This window comes from Drosophila tropicalis, unplaced genomic scaffold, assembly GCF_018151085.1.
Source record: "Drosophila tropicalis isolate 14030-0801.00 unplaced genomic scaffold, ASM1815108v1 contig_805, whole genome shotgun sequence".
NCBI lineage: Eukaryota > Metazoa > Arthropoda > Insecta > Diptera > Drosophilidae > Drosophila > Drosophila tropicalis.
Genome location: NW_027173295.1, coordinates 74,963 through 101,458, shown reverse-complemented (window position 1 = coordinate 101,458; position 26,496 = coordinate 74,963). Strand labels below are relative to the sequence as shown.

General features: G+C 37.3%; 1 long non-coding RNA gene across 1 annotated transcript; it reads left to right on the top strand.

Annotated features, from left to right (window-relative positions):
- Nucleotides 1-14,500: 14,500 nt before the first annotated feature.
- LOC137579929 (uncharacterized) lies at nucleotides 14,501-15,442 on the top strand. The gene is made up of 2 exons (XR_011032900.1): nucleotides 14,501-14,640; nucleotides 14,695-15,442. It is a non-coding gene; the product is annotated as an uncharacterized lncRNA (long non-coding RNA).
- The last annotated feature ends 11,054 nt before the right edge of the window (nucleotides 15,443-26,496 follow it).

Genomic DNA, 26,496 nt, shown 5'->3' with positions numbered 1-26,496 from the left:
ACAGTGACTATTATTAGTTACTTTGTTGTTAACAGATCGGATGACTATATTATCTAGCTGTCATAGAAACATACGATATAATGTCCTGTTATATGGAAAAGAGTTAAGCTCTGGTTTTTTAGCTCAATAATGTTTCTAGCCTATAGACTTTATTTGATATATGGTTATAATCGTAGGTCTACATCTAAAACTTTCTAATGATAAATGACAATATAAACTTATCTCATGCTTATCAAATTCAAATGTGTTTCTTTGATTCAAAGCAATATCCCAATGACAATTGTTTTTCAGTGGGGACATAATGAAAAGTTTACCTTGCAATAGAGGTCCCTGTTAGGATATAAGTTTTACTCATTTTTCATTTCACAAGATTCATTCCCTGATTATATATATTTAGCTTAAAGGTTCAATGTGTATAGCTGACATTTCAGAGTTAAGACTTATCCGCTGAGATAGAAGAATAATCCTATTATTTGGAATAGTTTTCTACTCTGATTTGCATTTTCAAGGCAGTGGAAAAATGGAATAGACAAGACCTTGTAAAGAATGTTTAATTTCTAGAATATTGCAAGAATTTTTGTTGATTGATTGTCCAAAGGATGCAGCCTAGACTTGTTGACGGCCAAATCGTTGGCTAAGGGATGTGGAGGAGCTTCGAGGCCGTCTCTATAGCGGGTGGGCCCAGTTCGTAGTGGAGAACTGAACGTACCATGGTTCATGGATGGTTTGGACCCTTTTGACAGTAGATGTAGTTGCAGAGCCCCAAATAGGAAGGGCATATGTGAATGTTGGTAATCGCGAGGGATTAAAAGTATACGAAAAATAAATTTAGAGAATCAATCTGGGTTTATTTTGAGAGAAAAAACGAAAACTGAAACTTACCTTTTGAATTCTCTGCGAGATGGGCAAGAGAAACTAGTTAATGGGTTTCTTTTTTTAAGTTAATCTCGAACGCCCTCACACCTCGAATTGCGTCACCCTTCCATCTCCCCAGTCCCCATCTCTGTTTCTTTAGCATTGTGATACTTTCTATTTCCTTGACACGCAAAAGAAGCTAAATAAAAGCAAAACCGTTAAGTAAATGAATTTCAGTGGCAACTACCAAAAAAATAAAATGAAAAACAGAAAAACAGAAAAACTAAAATGGGTTGGCGGTGGGATCTCGGTGAAGAAGGGGAGAGCAAAGCAAGGGGGGACTGGAGGGGGAAGCAGTTGACATGCATCTCACATAATGCGTACATACATCCATCCAGCGATGTCTTTTTCGGTTCACGTCCACCAAAAGAGATTTCATTGTACCCACGCTGCCGTTGGCGAAGCGACAAGCGGAAATGGTAAACATTACCTACACTTAGGAGGAGCTGAAGCAGAGGGTATGGGAAATGGGGGAAGCGAAGACGGTGGAAAGAGAAAGAGACAGAGAGAGAGAGAGAGAAAAAAACAGTTAGTTATGAAACCAAAGCATCACTCAAAGAGCATGCCGCCAAAAGACGCCCGCACAGGCATATAAAGGTTTTTGGTATGTTTTCCTAGGCAAAGGGATGGGATGGGGTAGCGATGAGGCAGGGGGGAGACAGTGACAGCAGTTGCTGCTGGAGAAGCCAAAGCAACTTTCCAATACACACACACAAACACACACACACACTTTGTACATTATTATTTCATTATGATTTTTGTTTCGCTTAGTTTTTTTTCATAAAAAATCTAAAAAGAAAGAAAGAAAAGTAATAAAAGTTGCATGTAGAATGAATGGAGTTGGAGGAAAGAGTTGAAAGAGTTTTGAGGCTATGCAACAAGTAAACCAGCAAACCACCAAAAACCAAAAAAAAAGTAAAAAATAAAACGCGTTTAACTAACTCAAACGGAGCTCAGCCATAAAAACAAACAAGACCCATTTTATTGTTAATAACTTAAGGTTTTAAGTTTGCAAATTTGTTGCCAAGAAACAGAGTGAGAGAGAGAGAGAGAGAGAGAGAGTGATGTCGAGATTAAGACAATGATCGTGGAGGTGACATCGAATGACCGCAGCAACAGTTGCTTATTGCCTCAGCAGCAACAAGTGCTAAGTGCAACAATTGCTGCTGCTGGGAATCTCAAGTACAAGAACATGACCATCCCCACCTGGGGAAGGTAAATTTTATGGATCATTTTTTGACCTGCGAAGAAGATTTATGGAAATTCTCTTATCGAGCTTGTCTTAGATATAATTTGTGATTCTGGCGCCCATTAAAGTTCAACCTATCGACAACTGTTGCTTATTTCTTGTGGTAAGCGGTGGGGGGATGGAGGCGAAAACACACAATTCAATTTTGTTTATGGACAGAACATTTCACTCAAAATCCAAACGCAATCTTCCAATCTTTAACATGTTAAATGGAAATGCATTTGGTTGCCAGCAACATGGGGCAACAGAGTGGCAAACAGAATGTCAGAGAGGTTCGTGGGAAGGGGAGGGGTGGAAGGGGGCTATTGCAAAATAAAACCATATAAATGGAAAATGGTTTGTCCCCCAGCAGGCTAGCCAGCCCTTATGTCTCGACTGTTTCGATGAGTTCATTGCATTTTATGCAAGGCGACGTTGCAGCAGGTAAAATGTAAATACAATAACAGCAACAACAAGGATAACAATATGCCAGGACTACGCACCCAATGGAAAGCAGAAAAAACGAAAAAAAAATACCTCACATACATATAGGATTGGTGGATTCGTGGGTGGATAGCTGCTTCTTGCTTTGTTTGCCAACCATTGCATGTTCGAGTCAGGGAGTTTGGGTTGAATCCTGCGCAACCAAAAAGGCCAAAACACAACTTTCCCACCAAGAATGGTTTTTGGCGGACGGAGGAATGGCAAACGTGCAATGGGCAACAAAGGGAATAGAGGAAGGAGCCAACACCCGCTAAGCAAAAGGGAGAAACGTCAGTTGAGTGAGTTTGACTTTCGTTCAAACGGCATACACAGCCAGCCCCCCTTCCCATCCCAATATATGTATGTATGTATGTACACCCTGCAACTTCCTCTTTGCTTTTGCTTCTGATTCTACTGCTCCACCGACACCAATATCAACAACAAACTTAATCGAGGCATTGCAAGTCATGGCCACAGAAAACAAATCTCAAACATTGATCGAGGCAATGTTGACAAGTGTGTGAGCAGAATGAAGGCACACCAGGGTAACAGGACTGACAGGGCACAAAGGGCTGGGGACTGGGTATTGAGAGCTGGGGAGCACTGAAAGTGAGTTGAACGGATGTCGAGAGCCGGTGCAGACAAGCCATAGGCTGGCTCATCATAGCGATGGAAATGCAATTCGACATTGAAGATGGAGATGGGCAACACGGACATGCACATTCTGCATTCCATGACTCAATTTAGACCCACAATCAGATCGGATGGCTAAAGAATATGAACTAAAAATAGTTGATTTCAGGCCGAGATAGAGATAATTAATAAGCCATCAAAAGTCGATAATGCCAATTTATATAGTTGTTTTCCGATACTAAAGCAGAAACTTGCAGTTCCTGTGATCCTGCGTGAATGATTATATATAGCTTATTAGCTATTTGCAGAGTCCTTCAGTCAGTGCTTATCCGTGTTTATTCCGACTTTTTGCTCAATTTCAAAATTGTGCTCCATTCAAAACATTTTAGGGATAAGCGTGATGATATCACCACATCACTAAGCCAAAATGCGCTACCACACTCACACACACACACATAGGCAAAGTTAAAAATCTGCATGAGGCACATGCACAGGATCTAAAGACCAAACCCTTTTTGCGGACAGGGCAGTGTAATGTTGTTGCTGCTTATGGTTGTTGTGTATGTGTTTTTTTCCTTCTGTGTTTGTTGTTGTTTGTTTTTTTTTTTTTCTTTTTTTTTTTTTTTGGCTGGTCAATGGACACATGGAGATGGAGCTGTACAGTGCAGTTTCTGGCCCGCAGCAGAAATCATAAAACGAAAAACGAGTTACAAAACTGCTGAAAATTCCGCCAGCAGAGAATCCAGGAGAGAAAACCAGGTAGGCAGAAGAGAAGGTCAGAAAATCGGGTGGAGGGAGGTGTGGTGGAGTGGTGGAAACGGGCAACTGGGCGACTTCGTTTGTGGAATGCAAACTAAAAATAGGAAGCCAAGTTGTGTAACGGCTATAGGGAGGTAAAGGACGTGTAGGGGATAGACCAAGCTCTATTTATGCCTTCTGTAAATGTGTGTGTGTGTGTGAGTGTGTGTGTGTGTGTAATGCCAAAGTCAGACTAAGGAGCTGCATGTGGGGAAGCTGGAGGGGACCAGGGCTAGAAGGACTGGCAAAGTCCGACAGTTCAGCTCAGTTCAGTTCAGTTGAGTTCGGTTCGGTTGGGTTTGAGTTTTGGGTCTGAGTTTGGGTTTTGGTTCTAATGTCTGCCCATCGTCGTTGCCATTATATCGTTAGACAAGGCATAACCTCCCCATTTCTCTCCGCTCTAGCACCGATTTCGTCGTCGTCCTCTTGTCCACCAGACACCAGCCAGCAGCCAGCAGCCAACCAGTAACCAGCCTCCATTTGGGTGTCTCGTTCTTGTTGGCGTCGCCAGTTTTACCCAGTTGACTTTGATTGCAAAGTTTACATGGCACCAAAGTGCATTTTCAATAAAAGGAAATATCAAACTTCAAGCTTACCAATGCAAACATCCAACACACACACACACACACACATCTATATATATTCACATGTACATATAATGTGTATAGGTATATTTATCGTGCCTTTAGTTCTTGCACTTGTTTTCTTTCCTTTTGCCCCTTATTGTGGCCCTTCGTTTTCCTTTGCTTCAAGTTGTATTTCTTGTGACAGGACATAGAAGACCTACTGGAAAATTCTATGACCTCGCGCTATGAAACATGTCGCTAGCCAAGCTCCATTTAGCCCCACTTGCATCACCGCCCGCAACACTCACACACACCTCTCTTCCTTTTGCACTCCTTGAAGACATGCCAACTGAACTTTGTGTATATGAACTTAAACTTATATGTTTGTATAAGTATATATAGTCTATGGCAATGGAAATAACAATTCATGCCACCATGAGGGAAACTTAACCCTTAAGACACATGAACAGCGCCGAGTGGGTGGCAAGCTAATCTAAGGCAACCGTTAAGTTACCAAAGCATTTCCGCAAAGAAAATACATGAACATTTCCCTTTATTGATCGATAAGACCTTTAATTCCATATACATTAATTATAAAGTAAATATTATTGGTCGGTTCTAATTTCCTTACCTGCTAGGATAACTATTTTATAAACCAAATATCCACTCCACTGAACTATGGACAGACAGACTTGGCAACTATCGGGCTATCGTTGATCATCAAGAATTTATGGGGTCGAAAAGGCTTCCATCTGTCTGTCACATGCATTTCGATGACTCTAATATACCATTTCATCATCAATCATCAGATATGCCTAACTTTCAAGATTATGAGATATAAGGAATATACCTAATCCTAATCATTTTTGGGCAGGAAGAGCAATCCATTGATTGTAGAGGTTGGGGTAAAGGCGTAGTCAGAGTGTTTCTATTTGGTATAAACATAGAGTTCATATAGCCAAATCAGATAGATATTGGATGGGCATGGTGATGACCTTTCGATTTGGTGAATGTGGCTAAAATCGATCAGGCTGTTTAAAATTTATTAACTAAATGGAAAAGTAAGAAATTCAAAAATTCAACCAAGAGAGTTGCGCGAAATTTCTTTGGTTTTCTCTTGCCCGGATGTCCGGCAGAGCAGTTGTTCTTGAAAATTAGTGGTCGGTCGGGTCGGACAGTCGGTTAGACTGACCACGCCTTGTCGTCATCAAAAATTCACTTTAACTTCATTATCATGGTTATTGTTTTTTATTTATTCCACCTTCTGTTTCGCCTCAAGACACTTGATCGCTCAATTGATTGTTGTTGCCGTTGCTCCTTTTTTTCTTTTTGCTCCTCTTGCTGCTTGCCAGTGGCCGTTGCCGTTGCCCGTTGCCCGTTGCCCGTTTTGCGCTCTTTCGTCTTTTTTATGGGTCTCTGAAGCCCCTCCTGCTGCTTTTTGACGGTTGCGTCTCCACATCCAAGTGGTCGTGGCCGTGGTCGTCATCGTCATCGTCGTCGAGTGTTGCGTTGGTTTTGCCTTCGCTTGGGCTTATTGTCGACACTTTATTGACTACTTTTCTGGATGAATATTTGTTGGTTTCTTAATTTTGTGCTCTCTTCTCATTGTTCGCTTGCTTACTGGCTGGCCGTCTCCCTGATATCACTCATACGCCCCGCTGATACCCCGCTCCCTTTTTTATAATTTTATTATATATACATACATACATACATATAAGTAAGTATATATATTTCTTTTTTTCTTCTTTTCTTTTCTTTATTTTTTATTTTTTTATTTTGTTTTCGTTACTTATGTGTTTAATTTTTTTATTCTTTTTTCCCTTTATTTTGCGGGCCAGACACAAAGACACAAACCCAAAGCAGACAACGTTGGCGACGGCAATAGCAACGTTGCATTGGGGGGCTTCCATATAAAAGAAAGAAGAAGCAAAAACAAAAAAAAAACAACAACCGAAAGACAAAAAAAAGAAAAATAAACCCAGACATACCCAAGCTCTGATTTAGCTGACTTTAAATATGAGTTGAGGTGTTGTCCTCGCTTAAATTAGCTTCAAAGAGCAGCAACTGAAGAGCAAGTGAGCCAGCAGATGCAGACGGAGCAAAGAGTCGAGAACGAAAAAGAGGAAGGGGACGAGGACGAGGACGAGGATTGGGACGAGTCTGGCACCAACTTGGACTTATGTACTATACCATATAAATATGAAATGACTGGCCTCGGTTCGGTTCTTTCCTGCTTTTGATTTTGTTGTCTTTGTCGACCGATCGATGTCTATAAATCAGCTATATATACATATACTTAAGTATGTATACCTTTATATTTTTGGCTTTATAACGGTTCATTTCCATATGCATACATATACACACAGTCTCTGATAATTCTCTTTTGAATCGCATACAAATGTTCATCAAAGTGTGAAAAGTAACATAAACATTTAATTGCCATATAAAACCTGACCACAAATTGTCATTTAAATGATCATAATACGAAAATTATAAAACAACAAACACACACACACATACACACAGAGAGAGAGAGGCTCACATGGAATGGGGGGGTAATTTGATCACTTAACAAGATTGATGCAAAAGCATTATGGCATGTCATATAAGTTTTATAGACTTGAAATGATAAAATCAAAACTCAACTTGCGGCAAGGATGTAGAATATTAAGTGTTGACTTATCTTATACGATGCCATAAATTATCATGATCCTCGTCGAAAATTATTGTTTTATTTTAAAAAATTAGCAACAAATGAGATTTCAGCAAAGGTAAATCAATAATTAAGTGAATAATTATCAAGTTCAAGTTGGTTATTGGACCATTTAAGAAGTAATTTAAAGGGCATCAAGCTGATTACCAAATGAATACAAGTTTTTCACTCAAATTTATTGAGAAATTCCCAAGATAACTCTAAAATTGTGAAAATTTCCAGTTGATCCATTTGTTGCCCAGTCAAGAGAAGTCAAGCCCCAGGATCGATCGATAAAAGAAGCAACACTTTCATATGTTGAAATCGAAGGGCTTCCGGTCGACGGTCTCCCGTGGTTAGATCCTGCTTATATTGATATGCTGCGGCCTCAACACCTTCACCCTTCTCCGCCAGCAAACAAGCAACTTGATAATGACAATCATGTTAAAATAACCATATTTTCGATGACTTGGATTTGACAATTTGGAATTCAATATGGGTACAAGAAGCGAAACCCTAAACAAGGCAAAGAATGAGGAGAAGAAACTCAAAAAAATAAAAAAAAAAAAAAAAGGGATAGCGAACAACAAAAATTATGGAAACAAACACAGATCCTTAACCATGATCTTCACCTAAGGCTTCACAACAGAATGCTTCTTTCACTCTTGCTCTCTCCCATTCTCTCTCTCTCGCGCATGATAAATTTTGCAATTTCAAGTCATAAATTGCCACACAGAGCTTACAAATTTGTATATATGTATATCCCGTAAGAAAACAGCCGAGAAGCTAAAGGAGGCGGAGCCATGCCAATGACAACGCATCCAGCAACAACAACAATGACAGAGCACTGGTTTACCTTCAGTACGGTCAGCAGCAAACAGCACTAGCTACATACAGTATACAGTATACATACATATATTTATATGTAGGCATATGCACATGGATGCCTAGTCCAGCTAGGTCTGGGCCATAACACGTACTGAACGCTGCACGCATCGTCCTCATACTCCCCACCCTTTTTACAAAAAGACAAAGACGCATTGCAGGAACCCTAGGACCAGACCCAGACCCAGAGCGAGACCGAGACCAAGACCCACACCCAGACGAGGATCTCAAAACCATAAGCCCAAATCCACAGTCAGTGCCAGAGACCACACTTTATTTAAGTAGAGACAAAAATGCCTTCTTGGCTCGAGTCTGGCTAAAATGAGGAGGGGAATTGGGAGGCAACAGCAACTGTTGTCTGTAAATTAACGCGGGCGTTAAAATTGCAATTTTTCACTTAATGCACACAGGAGACAACAACTGCAACTGCAACGGCTACAACAACAACAACAATGTGAGGAGTGAGTAACCATCAGAGAGAGAGGGAGAGAGAGGGAGATCCACTGTGTGGATTGAGAATTGCTCTGACATTCATATCTTTAAACCATTTGAGGCATTGTTGGTCATTTAACTAGAGATGAGAATGTGACCAAGAAATGGGTCCACATCTCGAATCCATTCGAAAATCTGAAATTTCCAAGAGTGGTAATAAATCAGGATCCTATATAAGCAACAATTTAAAGTCTGCCAAATATTACTCATACCATTATTAGCCAAATATACAGCTAACTTGATAAATAAAGCCACAAAGAAACGAAAAGATTCTATTACAAGACTTATAAGAGACATGAAAACTTACTTCAAATAGAGCTAAGTAGTTACAAATGCATTTTAATTATTTATTTAGAATTTTCAAATATTTTCTTGCAAAAACCAATTAATGAAAATATTCTACAAGATACAAAACAAAAGAAAGATGTTAAGTAGAGATTATGAAAAGAATCTGACAGCTAAAACTTTAAATAATATGAATACAGGGTGCGTACGGTATTTGAGGACAAAGTGATAGTAAAAATAAAGTGGTTATATATCTATAAATTTATTCAATTAAATTTTCATTGTCTGCTATTTATAACCTTCTCGATCCGATACTAATTCTAAATCGGTGTGATTTGCACATAATGCGACAATAACTGCATGTCTCTTCATTTGTTGAGTTAAGTTGTAGTCCTCCAAAAAAGTGTTTTCTGAAAGATGTACTTAGTAACATATGTACATGTCCTCATATACCATGCGCACTCTGTAAATAATAAACAAACATTTTTTGAATTTCGTGTGATATGGCTCAACAGTTTTAGCCATTTTCTAGGAGGTCCAAATGTTGGCAGTTAATATGCTAGTTCATTCGGATGTCCTTGGACCTTTACTGGTCTCACTTCGAAGTTTCTGAAGTGAATTGACAAGTCAAGGAGCTGCATCTAACTCATCAAACAGATTTCAGAAGTTACAAATCACCGATGAATAAAAAAAAACTTAAAAATTGAATCAGACTTTAAAAAATTTGTTCGATTCATCGATTAGATTCATTTTTGTTCGACTAATCGTGATTTATAATCGCGCACCTTCGATTGATCATATGAGTGGAACATATTAAAATATTATGATCAAATTTTTTAGATATCCCAAAAGTTTTCGGCACAGCCAAAGGGAACTGTTTCAATATAATTTGTTAACTTTTACGATCTTTTAGATCTGTGAATAGTTTGCATAGTAACTAACGGAATCTTAAAGAATCCTATGAAAGTCCTTTTTATGCTACACTCATGTATATGTATGTGTAAGTATGTTTGTTGTATACTTGTTTAGGGTTCAAAGTGATAAGTGAAGAACTTATTTTTGTCACGGTGCCATCTCTATTGTAATTTGCATTTCAAAACTTGTTTACTGGATTCCTTTAGTTAAGTGTCCTTGAAATATTTGTTAATTATGTATGTCCCATTCCTCCTTTGAGACTATAAACTAAGTAAACAGCAATCTCTGAGGTCGGCAATCTCGATTCCTCATCGATTCCCCACCTCCCAACCCTCGTTTTGGCCATATGGCATAGTTGTGAAGCATATGTCAACCCATTTAATCACCCGGCAAAGACATAAATGGCAAATTGAAAATAGCAAATAGAACATTATGATTGGGCTGTTCTCTTTCTGGCCACCTCTTGGCTCTCTCTCTCTCTCGTTTCTATGTGCAACAAATAAACAGATATATTTGAAAGATATATACTATATATATACATATGTAAACTTTTGACCAACCTGTTTAATTTCAACGCTTTCTTGTTGTTTCAATCATTTATTTATTTAACCAACAAGCAGAAAAATACACACACACACGAAACGAGATAGAGAGGAAGGGAAAGAAAGGGAGGAAAACAAGAGAAATATAGAGAAAAAAGATTCTCGACTGGCCAAATTATTTGGCGAATAATCTTTCTCTGCATTTCGACGGCTTGCAATTAAAAACCTATTTTTAAGAAAGCGAAACATACAAATGAAAAATTCTTTGCCTCAGCGAACAGACATCGAACAGTGGGAGGGACCAAAGGGAGGGTGCAGGATGAGTGTAAATTAAATGCACATAAAACGAAGGCAAAAGCCAGAAACTAGCCCACATGCAGCAGCAACTTGTGCACAATTGAGTCGCAAATTTATTTGCAGAGTGCCCCCAAAGGGTGGGTGAATCGAGAGGGGGGCGGCAGGTTGGGCAGGCTGATTGCTGCTTTTGCAGTGCGTTGACGCTTGAAATTGTTGAAATTTGCATTTCGTAAATAGCCAAATGCAAACATTATAAATGCCAAATTAATATATTGCGATCACTAGAAAATTGCAAATTTTTATTTCACTTTTATATGGGGATTCAATTGAAAGAGATCTACATCATGTTACACATTATAAATAAACAAACAGAGCACAAGAAGACAAATTTAATAGTCGAAAATGATTCTCAGTAGGGTATGACTTACTCTCTCTCTCTCTCTCTCTCTCCCTCCTTTCTCTATTTGCCTCCTTTTCTCAATTTGATGATTTTTCAAGATTTTAGTGCAGTTGGAGAACACTTTTTAAGTTTGCTTAGTTAATTAAATGCTTAATTTCCATAACGAACTACTAAATGAAAATGGAAAAACGAAATGACTGAGAACTGAACAGAACATATTATTAAGGCTTCTTTGATTTGTTGACTTCTAAGATCAAATACTGTTATCCCTTACTTTAGTTTTTAGCCCTCAAAACGACTTTGGAACAGACTAAACTTAGTAGATTTGATTTTGACCGTAGATATGAATTCATTAGCCTTGTCACTGTTAGTGACTTTATCGTTTGCATGTGATCTATACACTATAGTGATCCGATCCGGCTGTTTACTCACCTTGGTATGCTTGTTCCAACTATTCAAAATCCTTGTCTATAATGATGATCCTTCCCAGAGTCTTACCTCTGAGTAAACTTGAACATTATATTAAATTGTTTATAAGGATTGTCTATTATTATTATTATAAGGTTTCCATATCTATTGTTTATTGTTATTTGAAAAGAGAAATGAACACGGTTGTTGGCACACATTTTAGACAATTTTTAAACTTAAAACCTAAGCATACTCAATTTGGTTTAAACGAAATTTGACCACACAAAAAGTAAGCCAAAAATTGACATTCCAGATTGAAGACAAATTTGAAGACTTGTCCAAATCATTAAGTTTATTTGGCTTAATAAACAGCTGACTGGTTTTTAGGTATTGCAAAGATTTTCAAAATTTTATTGTTCTATTCGGTCAACCCTTTTGGCTGTCTGTTTTTCTCTGCAAATGTTTAAACAAATTCGCTATGGGGTTTTTCTATTATATATGATGGTGTGGTTCCAACTTTTGTATTTTTCCATCAATTATTTATAATTTCTCTGGCAAATATTAATACAAACATGCATGAATATATGAGAAAGAAGCGGCAATAAAAAAAAGAAAACAAAAATCAAGCACACAGTTTATGTTTCCATATGATATTTGTATTGTATTTTCGGTTGATTTTTTGCCCAGGAATATACACTTACCCCCGATCCGCCCCCTCCCCGCTTGATATAAACATAATATTCTTTTACCAATATATAGAATATCGTATATATATATGTACATAAATGTGTGCATATATAAATTTTTTTGCCACTTTGCTACAGCAACAAAATGGGTTGGATGGTGGGAGGAGGGTGAGGGGGTAACAGGCAAATGAAAAGTAGTTCATTGAATATTTTTCAACTTGATTTTATTTTGTGGCTGCTTAAATGATTTATGCACAGAGCGATACAAAGGCAAATACAAATATACAAACACATGTCATTCAATTGAGGCAGATATGTATATTGGTATACCATATATATACACATATGTATGTACATATGTATTTATGTATGTATTATATTGTATACTTTTATATACATATGTATGTATGCTTGTATTTCGGTATTGGCGCACATTTGCGGCTAATAATAACTTTAAAAATCAAAAACTATTTTGTTGCCTTTTATTCGATGTGTGTTGGCTTTTAATATGATTATTGCATTTCAAGTGTCTGTATGTGTATGTGTGTGTGTGCTGCTGCTGTTCCCAACCCCCTGTCCCCGTCCCCGTCACCGTCCATCATCATTTGATTTTGCACTGCTTTACAATTTGCCATAGCAAATATCTGTATGAACCTTTAGTACATGTATATATAAATTAAATTATATATAGTTCTCAATTGTTTGGCAAATTTACGTGGGCAATTGAAATTTCGGGAACTATATTTTCAATACCATGTAAAGTAAAGAGTCTACAGCATATTAGATTTGCCAAAATGTATCAAAAAACAATTTATAATAAAGATTACGATCACAAATACCCACAGATTTGCGAATTTTCTAAGTAATTAAAGTTAGTTTATGCTAAATTCGAATGCCATAATCTTAAAAAAGTAGTCTACAGTCGTAAGTCTCCTCAACTGGTCACTTATTTTCTAAACAATAGTCCTTTGGAATGTCTAAATAATATGAATGATTTGGGCGTATTTATGGACCATAAGTTAAATTGTAAGGCAAAGGCCATGAGTGTTCTTGGTTTCATTAAAAGATGGTCAAAAGGATTCGATGACTAAAGTTCTTTTTACTTCGCTTGAGCGTCCTATTTTAGAGCATGGATCTTGCATTTGGTCACCTCAATATGAGTCGTACCAGACTAGACTTGAATCCATTCAAAAGCAGCTGGGATCGAAATGTCAATTTGCCTTCCTACTCTAGTAGACTTCTTTAACCTTCCTTCCTTAACTAACCGTAGAATTATGCTTCTGATTGGTGGCATTGACTCGCCTGAGTTTTTGGCTCAGGTTAATCTGTCGGTACCATGTAGACGGAATAGACATCCTATTATACCTCTAACCCTTGGTCGTTGTTCTTCTAACTATGCCATGCATGAACCTTTTAGGGTCCTCTGCTTTGATTACAACCTTCTATTCCCTGTAATCTGTTCAGAGTCTTCTATTAATATACTTAAAACATCTATCCTTTCCTATTCAGTTCATAGGTAGCTATAGTATTATTTGTTTGTCTCTTTTTTCCGTTGTGTATTTGTCCACGTGATTCGGCTGCACTCCTCGGGCGGTCAGGTAGGAGGTGGGCAGCTATCCGCTTGGGTTCGCGCGTAGCAGTCTTTGTCCTGGTGTCTTAAGAACCACTTGAACGTCGGCTAAACATACAAATTAAAGGCTAAAGAATAAAAATTAACAATAATTTCTCAAAAGTGATTTCGAAATTCGAAATAAAACCAGCTAAAAAGTTTCACATATAAAATTATATAGATGGATCGATGATCAAAACTAATGAAATCAGATGAAATGTAAAGAACAGCTTTTTTGGGTCGAGGAATTGAATTACTTTCAAGACTTTCGCAGGACTATCTTGGGCAGATTTCTTAGTTGATGTCCTCCTTGGTATTTCATTTACTTTTGGCTTAGTCAGCACCAAAGTGATAAATGAGGGGCCACAGATTTTGGAGTTACTGTTAAACGGCAGTCTTATCTACGATAACCCTTTTCCAGGCTCCTTTTGTGATAGGAGGAGTTTATTATTCAACTTGAAAGAAAAGTGTAGTACCAGACGAACAGACAGATATGGCTATTTGAACTTGTCTCGAGATGCTTCCTTCTATGCGTTCCACGCTTCTAACCAAAATTAATTACCCTTTTTGGAAGGGTATACGAAACGATAAAAACATAAGTTTAATTGAAACGAAAAGTAGGCCTTGTGTTTCTTCTGTCATTTTCATTTTCAATACCCCAAATCCGTTTTGGATTCATTTCAGTAACAAATAACATAACGATGTGAAAACATCATAAATCTCGGAAAAATATAGTACAAAAAATAAACAAAATTAAATAAAAAATAATAAAACATAAAAAAACAACAAAAAAGACACATATCCAGGTAAGTGAGAACAATAAGGATGAAGAGAATGGAAACTATAATACCAAGTTACAGGCAACTCTCAGAGGCCTCCGAGGCCCCTTTTCTTCAGTCTTTACGATTAACCGCGCCCAGACTTACGTGGCCGAAAGTGAAGTGTAACTTGCACCACGTTTGAAGACACTTGGATGCCAAACATATGATAGAGCGAGTCAGCCGTATAAATTGATTGCCCATGTCTGATGAGGACGTCACTGAGATTCGCGTTAACGGGCAAGTCGAGATCTGGATGGATGTGCAGAGTGCCGATGTGGTCAAGGAGCGCAATCGCTTTAAATACTGTTTCTGGACGATCTAGTTTTGGGATTAGAAAAGACTTTTATAGAATTTACACTTTACACAACACACAATTGAGTTCGAGCATTCCAGCAGGTTACAATAGTTCCAAAGACGACGAGGTGACCAACACAACCGGCCTCTTTTCTGGCAGGATGTTCACGTGAAATGGAAGCTGTCCATTTTCCTCTTTGGGTTCCACTTCGAATTCGGATTCAACAGGGGCGCGGTGTGGCTTTTTTGTGGACCTCCATGCCGCATGCCATGGGTACATCTCCAGAGGAGAGTTCAATACCAGAAGACTGGCTGCCGTCAGATGACCGTAACTCCTTGCTTGAGCAGGGAATGGAATGGAATGCAATGGAACGGAAGCCACTGCAATTCGTCTTGGAACTACCTGGTCCAACATGATGTAGGAATACGAAGAGATCCTGTTTATATCTTAGTTCTATTTCATAAATTAAAGTGAAAAGTACGAAAGTACAAAGTTGAATTGAGAACTATGGGTGGGGAATAAGAGACGATTTGCTTTAGTTAGGAGGTATAATTTAGAAGTTTCCTTTTCCTCCTATACCTATGGACTAACATAGAATATGCACGATTTACCTGCTGTGGCTGGAAAAGTATATAATTAAAATGCGTAAAGGTTAAAATAAACGATTTGCATTAGTAAGCAGGTATAATATCGAGGTTTACTCTCTCTTTTCGTCCTATAGACTAATGGACAAACGGACATGGCTATATAAACTGTTCTCGTCGTACTGATTAAGAATATATATTCATATCCTGTAGTTATTGTCTCTAATCAGGGACTTTCCACCAGCATATAGAGTATCAGATTAACCTGTCCAAAATACTGTATCTTTGTTCAGTATAGTGCCAAAAAGGACTTTTCTAAATGCTCATGTTCTCAAGTCTTAAAGATTTTGAAAATTGAAATAGATCCTTTCCATTTTTGAAGTGATTATCTATCTAAATGGGATGACAGCTTCATTACCCTTTCTGCTGCATGTTCCAATAGCCTTTGTTTGATTTCTCTTACCTTTTGCCCATAGAGCTTAAGATCCTTTTTGTATTTGTAAACAGATCAACCGTAAAATGTCCTTTCTTCTTAGGGAATTTTAATTTATTCATTTTCTTAGCTGTTTGCCACAAAAGATGTGGCAAATTAACTTGTGGCAACTTGAGTTGGTATGTTGTTGTTGCTGTTGTTGCTTTGGCTAATTTAAGTCCATCGGGCGCGACAAATTGATTTGATGTGTCGACAACTTGTTGACGTCATTTTCTGTATGTTGGACACGCTGTTGCTGCTGTTGCCGCCAACATGCCACGCCTACTTTTTTGACGGATGAGGTGGGGCAATTAAAAACGCCTACCTCAAACAGACAAAAACACAAACACAAACACACACACACTCACACACAGAGTGAAGTACAACGGCAGCAACAACAAATTAATATGCATGCAGCATGCAAAAAGTGGGCGTGGCAACTTTGGCAAGTGCCGAAAATTTATGCGCCACATTAGTTATAGATACATACAGTATCTGTATCTCAGTTTTTATATCTTACAGATAGTGGTGAGCGGCGACAGCCCCAAAACGCCTTAACCATTTAAATAATCAAAATAACGAGACAAAAAACAAAAAAAAAAAAAAAAAGACGAAAAAGAAAAAAAAATTATTTATTAATTTGTTAATTCGTTGTTTGTCATTTTGCGGCTTAAACGTTTCGTTCTGCTACAAAACACATAAAATTTATGGGCCCCCACTGTGACAAGGCGCAGAGAGAGGCAGTTAGAGAGAGAGAGGGAGAGATAGAGAGAGAGCGATCGCCACACTTCGGCTGTGCTTCGGGCCTCGCTTCGGCTCGTCGCTCGCAATTAACACGCCAAATTAGCGACGTCGACTGCCGATTTCGTGCTCTCTGCTCGCTTGATAAATGTAAATGTGCCATACCCTGCAGCCTCTGCGCCCCACATCCATGAAAAGAAGAAGAAGAAGTCAAAGGGTATGCCGAATCATGTGTGATCATGTCAATAGATCCCTTTATAGATCCCTATTCAAACATTTCACATGCCTTCTGCCATCCATCTACAGTTGATCTTAACTATCTATGTACTAAGTACATATATTACGAGTATCTCTTAAAGTAATTCTTCTGCTTATTCCCTTAATTAGTATTTCATCCTTAAATCTGCAAATCTAATAAACTATCTGTCCATGTATGCATTTAGCACTTGATTCATCATACTTCCTTGTGTACATCACTTATACATCATATGTACTTCATATGTATTCCATTTCAATTCTAACTTTCTTGCCTACTTAAAAGAGGGTATTTAAAAGTCGTCATTAGGTTTAACCAATAGATTTTTTTTTTGTGTTTGAGGTTCTTTTTTTCGTTTGTTTTGTTTCAGCTTTTTGACTCTACGAATAAAAACTTGTTGAGCATTTTTATTATTATTGATACGTTTTTGGAAGAGATTTTTTTCAAGAATTTATTTTATTTATTTACAGATTTATGAGCTCGTTTTCACTGCTGCTGCTGCTCGGCCATAGCCAACAGCCAAATATTTGTAGAGTTTATTTATGGCAAGAGCAAAAAAAATCAACAACCAAATACAAAAATTTATTAGCCAACTTGAACTGATGATGAAGAGATGAAGATGAATCTGTTGCGATGGCATCAGTGAATGGCGCGTGGGGGACCATTTGGTTTGGGCAAGGTGACTGATCTTGTTGGTCTCTCACATGTGTCAAGTGGTGGTGATTGTTGTTGTTGTTGTTGTTTTTGCTGGTGCTAAATAATTTTGAATAAATCATTTCGTTTCGGTTTAGAAATTAGGGCAAAGATGGCAAACTGATAAAAAAAAAAGTGCATAGGTTTATATAATTTGTAAAAACTGTATTAGAAAATGCTAGGAAAGAAAGGATTTTGGATTGGAGAGGGAGAGAGAGAGAGAGAGAGAGAGAGAGAGAGTGGATCTCTTTGAAAAGCTTTTTCTTTATATTTTTCATAAAAACTGTTTCTAGACCGATTAAACTATGTTATGGGTATAATGGACTTAAGATCTAGATTAAATATGCTTTCCTTCTGACCATTAACTAAATTTGATGCACATTCATATGTACCAACTTATGACGGGCAAAGTTTATTTATATATCTATCTGATATCTTTTGCTAATAGCTTATGAGAAGAAGATTATTAAAGTTTACTTGATATTTTGCACGTACTTCTGGTTTGGTTTGGTTTTTCTTCAATCTGAAGTGAAAATTTTCAATTCTGTTGGCAATATCAGAAACACTAATGTGAAATGTGACATTTCCATTTTCCCCCCACAAACACTTGCTCTGCAAAACATTTACATACATGCTATACGTTGGTGTAAGGGTGTGTTTGTGTGTGTGTGTGTTGTAAGCATTTTCTTGTCTTGTTTTCGTGTGTCACTGCGTATACGTAATGTGACAATTGCTCGCTTCGCTTCTGTTTCATATGGCAACTTTGTTTGCTGTCTATCTTCTTGCCAGTCTTCCATCTGCCCTTTCTCTTAGTCTGTCTCTCTCTCTCTCTCTCTCTCTCTCTATCTAGCTGTCTCTGTCTGCCTATCTAGCTATCTTTATCTCTGTCGGTTCTTCACAACATCTTGTACAATTTTATTACGCTTTGCATTGCATTTTGTTGACAGTTTTGTCAACAAGCGTTGAAAATTGGCTAAATATAAATATATGTGCATGTGTCTCTCCCCCTTTTGGGTTTTCTTTTTCATTTTTTCTTGTTTCCTTCGTTTTTGTTTTGTGTTCTCTCTTTGTGTTTGTTGTTTGTCGCAATGTGCACAATATTTATTACAACGGCAACTCGTTGGCATCGTTTATTTATAAATGCGAATATAAATAGGTGGAAAATGCACAGATTTTTCTTCGTCTTTATCTCATTGAACGAAAGAGAGGACCAAACAACAACAACAACAACAACAAAAACAACTTAGGGGTGCTCAACACTCAAGCGAATTTGCAGCAAGCATGACTTGTAAATAACTGCAAGTTAAGTATCTGGCAAAGTGTAAAGTAGTTGCCAAGGCGCATCACCAGACAACCTCATCCTCATCCCCATGCATCCCATCATCCCGACCGTCCCCAGTGTCCCCACCACCATTTCCATCATCGCCATCAGCATACCCATGCCTGATGCTCTTGCTCTTACATTTCTATATGCTCCTCCTCATAATGAACTGGGCATACGCATTTTGCTTCGCTCGGCCGTGGCATGATATATGTGCAGCTGTACGAATAGATTCGCCTCATGCAACAAATGAGGCTGGAATTCGGAATCATGATGCAGATTGCTATGGGGATTGGCATGGGGATGGGCATGGGCATGGGCATGGGTATGGGGAGGGGATGCTCCTCAAAGGGTAGAGATGTCTATGTCTATATGGCTAACCGAAATTGCAGCAGACACATTTGCTAGAGGTGCTGCTGCTGCTTCTGCTGGTGATGGTGATGCTTGGGCTGGGACTACGACTGCCCTTTATCGCTTTTCCAAGAACTCAGGAACGTTGAATGCTTCCGCATCCAATTGAATGTCTGCAGAGTGTTTTGCGTTTGCTTTACAACATTTTTTTGGGAAAAACTGCCGCGGAAAATTTGTTGGATATGGCAATCACTTAAATGTTTTTCAGATCAAGAATGATCAAATTTAACATTTTGAAAGATTTGTTTTCAAAATCTGTGAAAAGAAAAGTTAAGTCAAGTCAAAAGATCTGGAATAGAAGAGGTAAACGATTGTCTACACTTACAGTCAATTGATTAAAAACTTTTAACTCCCTCTACATGATCCATACCCATTTGGAGACTCATATGGCCTTAGCTCATCCTCCTGGTTTGAAGCAGAGAATATCGCTTTGATACTTTAAAAGTGACAAATCACTCAACATTGTCACCAGATGCGCTGTATCCTTTTGTAATCCTTTTCTTTCTTCTTCTCTAACACATGATATAGAGTTATGGAATCTCGTTTTCCAACCAAGACACTTTCAAAGGTATTAAGTTGTTAACCAGGACATTAGATAGCAAATGGAACCCCTTTAAATAGATAGAACAGGTAATTAAATATAAATTTTACTGACAGGGACTAACTTTGAGCAGATATTTATATCTTAACAGACAAAAGTATGTATTCTTCACTTGAATATGGATTCTCGGCTGGGAAAACCCACCTTAATGGCCAAGTTTACGAGACGAGTTCATATAACCATAATTGTAAGTAATTATTTTTAAGATTAGTTATGATAAGAGCATTCAAATGTCCTTAATATATTAAAGATTAAAGTTGATTCAATCAAGCTAAATCATATTCATTTGGTTATAGATTTTTTGAGTTTTTACTAGATTTTGGACTTTTGGCCATTGTTTAAAAATAGAAGTCCACGCCTTCGTGGTCTATACAAGTGTTGTGTGTGTGTGTGTTTGGCTGCTTAAATCAGTTAAAAGCACCGATTCGCCATCTCATCGAGCGGATCAACGACCAGAGAGACTTGTACTTTTTTTTTCTTCTGTCCGTTCGTTCGTACAGTATGTATGTGTGTGTGTGTGTTGTGTGTGCTGTCTGTCTTCTATGTGAAAAAAAAATAAAATAAAACCCCAAAGACAACTTTCAGGTGAAACACAAACAGCAAAAAAAAAAAAAAAGAACAAAAAAACAAACGTCGCAAAAAATATTAAAATATTTTCAGAGCGATGACCCAGAAGCAGAACCCAAAAACCAGCAACAACAACAACAAAACACTGAAGAACGAAAACAACAACAAAGAAGCAAAGTAAATGAAGAACCAAAACCAAAAAGCAAGTAAAAAGAGTTTAATTTTGTGAGAAGACAACCAGAAACGATGATGATAACAATCTATATACATATACGAAAATATTTAAGCAAAGTTCAAGCCTGATTCAAGAACTTTCCGCTGACATTGACGAATTAAACATTGAATGTTGCTCGCAACATGTTTCCAATTAGTGGCAACATGTTGCTGGGCGTTTTGGCATTGGTTGCCATAAATCTTCTTCTGTCGTCTTTCTCTTTCGTTCTCTCAGGAGTCTCTATGCTTGGGTTGTTAGTTTTATCGTCAAACACTAATTGGTATTAGGCTTTGAGGTCTAATGCTGCCGCCAACGTCGCTGCCGACGTCGCCGATGCGTCGATTAAACAAAAACAAAAACAAAAACAAAAAAAAACGAAAACCGATTAAAAAGCCAACGGTTCAATGGATTAAGTGGAGTTGCCTTTACCTTTTATGGCCTTTGACTTTTGGCGGTACAACTTGGCTAGCAAGCGGCAGCAAAAGGCGTTCACAGGTGGGCGTGTCTTGACTGTCTTAAACCAGTTGTTGTTGCTGTTCCCTTCCAAGGAAACCGACAGCGGCTAAAAGAGATGCGGGAGAGATGGGGGAGAATGTGGGTGGTCGAAATGAACTTTTGACAGGAATAATATAGTTTTTGGTTTGCGTAATTCGAGTTGGATACCCTACCAAATGGAGCATATTAGCTCATAAGTTTAGCCATGTGCTAAGTGGGATTTATTGGAAAAAGAGGAAAAAGAGAGGCCAAGTCGTTTCCGAGGTATCATTTGAAACGGAAATCCTTAAGAAATTTAAGAGCCCTTCGTGCCAAAAGTAAGCAAATTAGTCCAGGCATTCACCAAAAATTTAAAATTTAGGCATTACCAATCCTTGCCAAAAGGATAAAGTTATTCGAAAAGATTGACACGGACCTGAGAGGCTAGTGCAATGATCCTTAATCAAATAATCCATCGCATAGCCATATACCATGCATTGTATACAAGTTTTGAAACAAATTGAATGAATTGAAACTTCAACTAATTTAAGCCATGGAAACCTGAACATCAATCGGCAGCTATGGCTATGGCCCTCACCCTATAGATCGATCGATCTTCCAAAGCAATTCAATTGCAATTGATGTCGATTCGGCTTAAAAACCGAATGTTTACTTTGAGAGGAATATATGTAAGTAGAGAAGAATATGCAGCAGTGTTGTTAAACGCAGTCTATTCTCCTTTCAGTGTTGTACAGTAACAAAAAAGTCAAAATCGATTATCAATGCCGATTTGAATCGATTATAAGTCAAATTGACGGTTTAATTGATCCAAAAACACTTTTTCTGCATTAACCCTTATCGACTGTGGTGGTAAATACATATGTATATAAAACTACAATAGGCCTACGTCAAGTCACAGCCTAACAAACCCCTTCATTACGATTCACAATAGCAAATAGAGGAAAAAACACTTTCTGTGCGGGGGGAAATGGGTTCAACTTAATTTACTAGACAGCGTAAATTCTCTGATTATCAGCAAAGCGAAGCGTCGCTTGTTTGTTGGACCCGAGGTAGAGGTGAGGTGAGGTGTGGTGTGGTGAGGGGGAGGTGGGCTAGCAAGGGGCTAACAATGTGTAAATGCAAATGTGATGGCGACAAGATGTCGATTAGTGAAATGTAAACACCTAACAAAACAAAAATATATATGTACATATTTATCTGTATTCATATACAGAACAATATACATATGTACATACATATATATCTAAATTTTTATTTATGCAAATTGCTGATGTATAGCCACATATATTATCCCCCACACCCCGCCCCAAACACCAACACAAGAGTCACAAATTTCGAATGCATTCACATTTGCCTCTTCACCTATGCAAATTAGCCTGTCAAAAGGTCAAAAAGTGTTTTAGCTACTGTTTGTCTGTCTGTCTGTCTGTCTGTTTGTCTGTCTGTTCCACTGTTGCATAAAATGTTCCAAAAATTTTAATTAACCAGCGTGAAATTTATGGGATTTCCCACATATATCTACATTTTGTATATACCAACATTCAAAATGATTTACAAAAAGAGAGAAAACAAACAAAAAATAAATAAAAAAAAAGTGTATAAATATACAAAACATTTATGTATGTTAATGCATTTATTCATATAAATCATCATTTGTCAACAAAAAATTTCATTATGCAAAATTAAATTGATATCTTTTTTTTTTTTTTCTGTGTGTGAGTGTGTGTGTGTGTTTTGTGGCTTTTGTTTTGGCCATTGCTTAATGTGGCCAAGTGTCAAGTAAGGGCGGCAATGGGGGTGACAAGAATATTATTAACTTTATTATACCCTTCCAAATAGGGTACATTCATTGTGATTGGAGCCTCTTCCTCAGAGGCTTTTGGAGTTCCATTCTGTCAGCAAAATGTTAGTATTCAATTACGATAATACAATTATTAAAGTCTGCTTGAACTAGTTGAAAACTAAAACACTTACTTTGCTTAATTAATGGTTTCAACTTTGACTTGTATTATTATGACTGACTTTATCGGAGTTTGTCTCAGAAGATCATTTTTCGATAAGTTTCCTCAACAATTTCTCGTCCCAGTTGTTAGACTTTGTTGTCCTCTTTCAGTCATATCGTTTGCGACAAAAAGATCCCGACAAAGAGTCCATTCCCCTTTCAAATTTATAAGTCACTTTAGATTTTGACACCTCTGATTCGAGAAATTTGATTGGCAGACTTGAATTCCTTGTTTTCTTATGGTTTAAGGATCGTTTCCTCGACTGCAGATAGAGTCAACTCTTTATTATTTTTTCCTCAGAAGAAACGTTCAAATCAAAAAATGACAAAACTTTGTTTCTTTAGTAATGTAATCCAAATCAAAAAATTGCCTAAGATTCGCAACAGTGTACTACCGTATGGCCACTTGGTCCAGGTTAAAAGTTAGTCAAAGCAATTCCTTGTAATCATCTCCGCTTAGACTAATCCAAGTCTAGTGTAAATTTGTTTGTCTTCGTTGATTTTGGCTGAGATCTTGAAAATCGTTCAAAATTCTGCACTTTTACTCCAGAGGTTGTGAATAGTTTTGTTTCAAAAACGATTTGAAATATAATTTCGACTATTTTGTCACTGTCAAAAAGAGGATATCCTGCTCCAAACAGCAGAAATTCATTTACATATTCACAATAAATGAATATCCTCGAAGAATGATCAAATCAAGCAAATAAATTTCAAATTTCAATGAAATATTACAATAAAATATATAAATGAATATATCAATCGTTCTTCCAAGAATCTTTTAGACATTTTTTAACTTTTTAGCAGACTAGTCTCAATGGGCTTGAAAAGGATGGATTTCAATATTTTCATTGGATGTCCACTATGACTAGAACAAGGACATTCCAAATACATATTGCCAAATATTCATGTTATTTTAGATGTCTATCAACTACTTAGAATTACTTTGTAAGATAAATATCTAGTTTTTAGCAAACCTTTTTTATTTACTTGGAATTGATTTTATCTAAAGAGGCAGTGAATAGAATACAAAAATCACTCCTTACTTTTGACTAGTTTCTATATAAAGTGCAATATGGTTTTCTAGAGGAATGTATTTAAGCAAATGTAATCCCTAAACCTATAAGTAGTTGAAATACTGAAACCAACTTTTGATATACTTAAATTGTATGTGAAACGTTTTGACCAACTTTTGTTTCTTTGCCCTCCGAACTGTCTTTGACTTTTGGCTTGGAACTCACTTCCTTTAGTTAATTTCCATTGTATTTTGGATTAAATTTTTAGTTTTATTGCTTTTCTTAGTGTTTCATTTGGCTGACCATGAGAGGGGTGGGAGGGGTTGGCAAGTGTGTGAATGAGGATTGTGTTTGCACTTGTCAAATTTATTAATTGTATCTGCCGGATAATGCCAGCTCATTAGCATGGGAAAGCCATTTATATTGTCTAAGAGAATAGAAAAAAAAAACCAAGTACAAAATAGAAGAAGAAGAAGCAGAGGTGATGAAAGAGATAAACTTTCCTTTCCTAATATTTCGTGTTATTTTAACACATTAATATCCCCTCATAATGTCGCAGACCGAAATTGAGTTAATAATAAAAATAGGCAACAAGCTGACAAAAAACAAAAAAAAAAGCACTAGAAAATTAGAACACGTCAAAATATTTCAAATCAAAAGAACTTGAGACAATAAAGAACTAAAAACGAAAGAGTGTGGCTAAAATTTTTTGGGGTTTTTCTTCAGTTTCTTGTGTTCTTCTTTGATTTGGAAGAAAAAACAACAAAAAAAATTATGGCATTATTAATAAAGTGGCAGTTTAACAATTTTCACAGGTTTCTCAAAAAAAAAAAAAACAAAAATAAAATAAATGTTTAGAAAGAGGGGAATATTTTGAACATGTCTCAATACCCTGCACATATGTCTCTCGGGGTATACACTAAATAAATGTTTCAATGGAACATAGAATGGACTATAATTGTCCAATATGAACCAAAGGAACTTTGCTCTATTAGAAAAGTTAAGATTTCTATTGAAATGAAGTAGAAAGACCTTTGAAATTTCAGAGAGAGAGGGAGAGAGGAAGAGCCAGAGAAAAGGCAAACAAACTTTGCTTGAAATCGCATTCGGAATATCGTCAAACGTTATCCTTTTGCATCATTACGAGGTATCTCCTCAGTCGACTATCTGAGCTCTTTTAGATATTGCCCTCTTTCGTTTTGCTGGATGACTGGGTGAGGGGGGTTGGGTTTATGACAAATGTGTTCTATTTAGAGTTATGGCAAAGAATAATTTGAAAATGCTCTTCACCTTCACAAGAGAATCTCTCTCTCTCTCTCTCTCTCTCGCTCCGCCCGGAACAGCCACAACAAGTAAAATAAATAGCAAAAACCAAAATTCAAATCGAACCGAAATCTTTACCTACAAAACATACACCGAAAATTGCCCTCCAGGGTTGAATATTTAAACGAGCTACAATATTTATTTATTTATGCCCATTCGGTTCGGTCGGTTCTGCTCTGCTCTGCTCTGCTCAGCTCTGCTCTGCTTTGCTCTGTACTGTTCTCTTCTGTTCAGGCATTCAAAGTCTAATTCATAATAGATTCATGTGTCTATATATGTTTACGGATACATTTTATACATACATACATACATATGTACATATGTACATATTTACAGGTATATATAAGCATATATTTATATATACACTTGTATAGATGCGTGTGTTTTCTCGATTCCCTTTGCGTTCTCTCCACTCTCCTAGCGCCTCATCATACGGGGCGTATAAGTAATAAGTTTTTATTTGGCACTTGCCTGCCAAAGCGATTTGTTTTTGCTGCTGCCGTTGATGTTACTGTTGTTGTTGTTGTTGTTGTTGCTGTTGTTGTTGCTGTTGTTGTTGCTGTTATAGCTGGCGTCATTTAATGGCTAACCAATACGATGTATCTATATCTTTGGCGGGCTATCTTTAAGATACAATCCGCTGTATGTATCCGGCAATCTAAAATTAAATATATATATTTTCTTTCCGTACGGCAAATGAGCTGCAGAAACAAAAAGATAGAAATAATGCGAGATTCTGTAGCCAGCAAATTACGAGAAAATTAAATGTTGATTTAATTTCGAAAAGCAATTTTTCGTTTTTAGCAGTGTTCATAGTCTTCATTGTGCCTGTCGCTGCCGGCGTCTCTGTCAA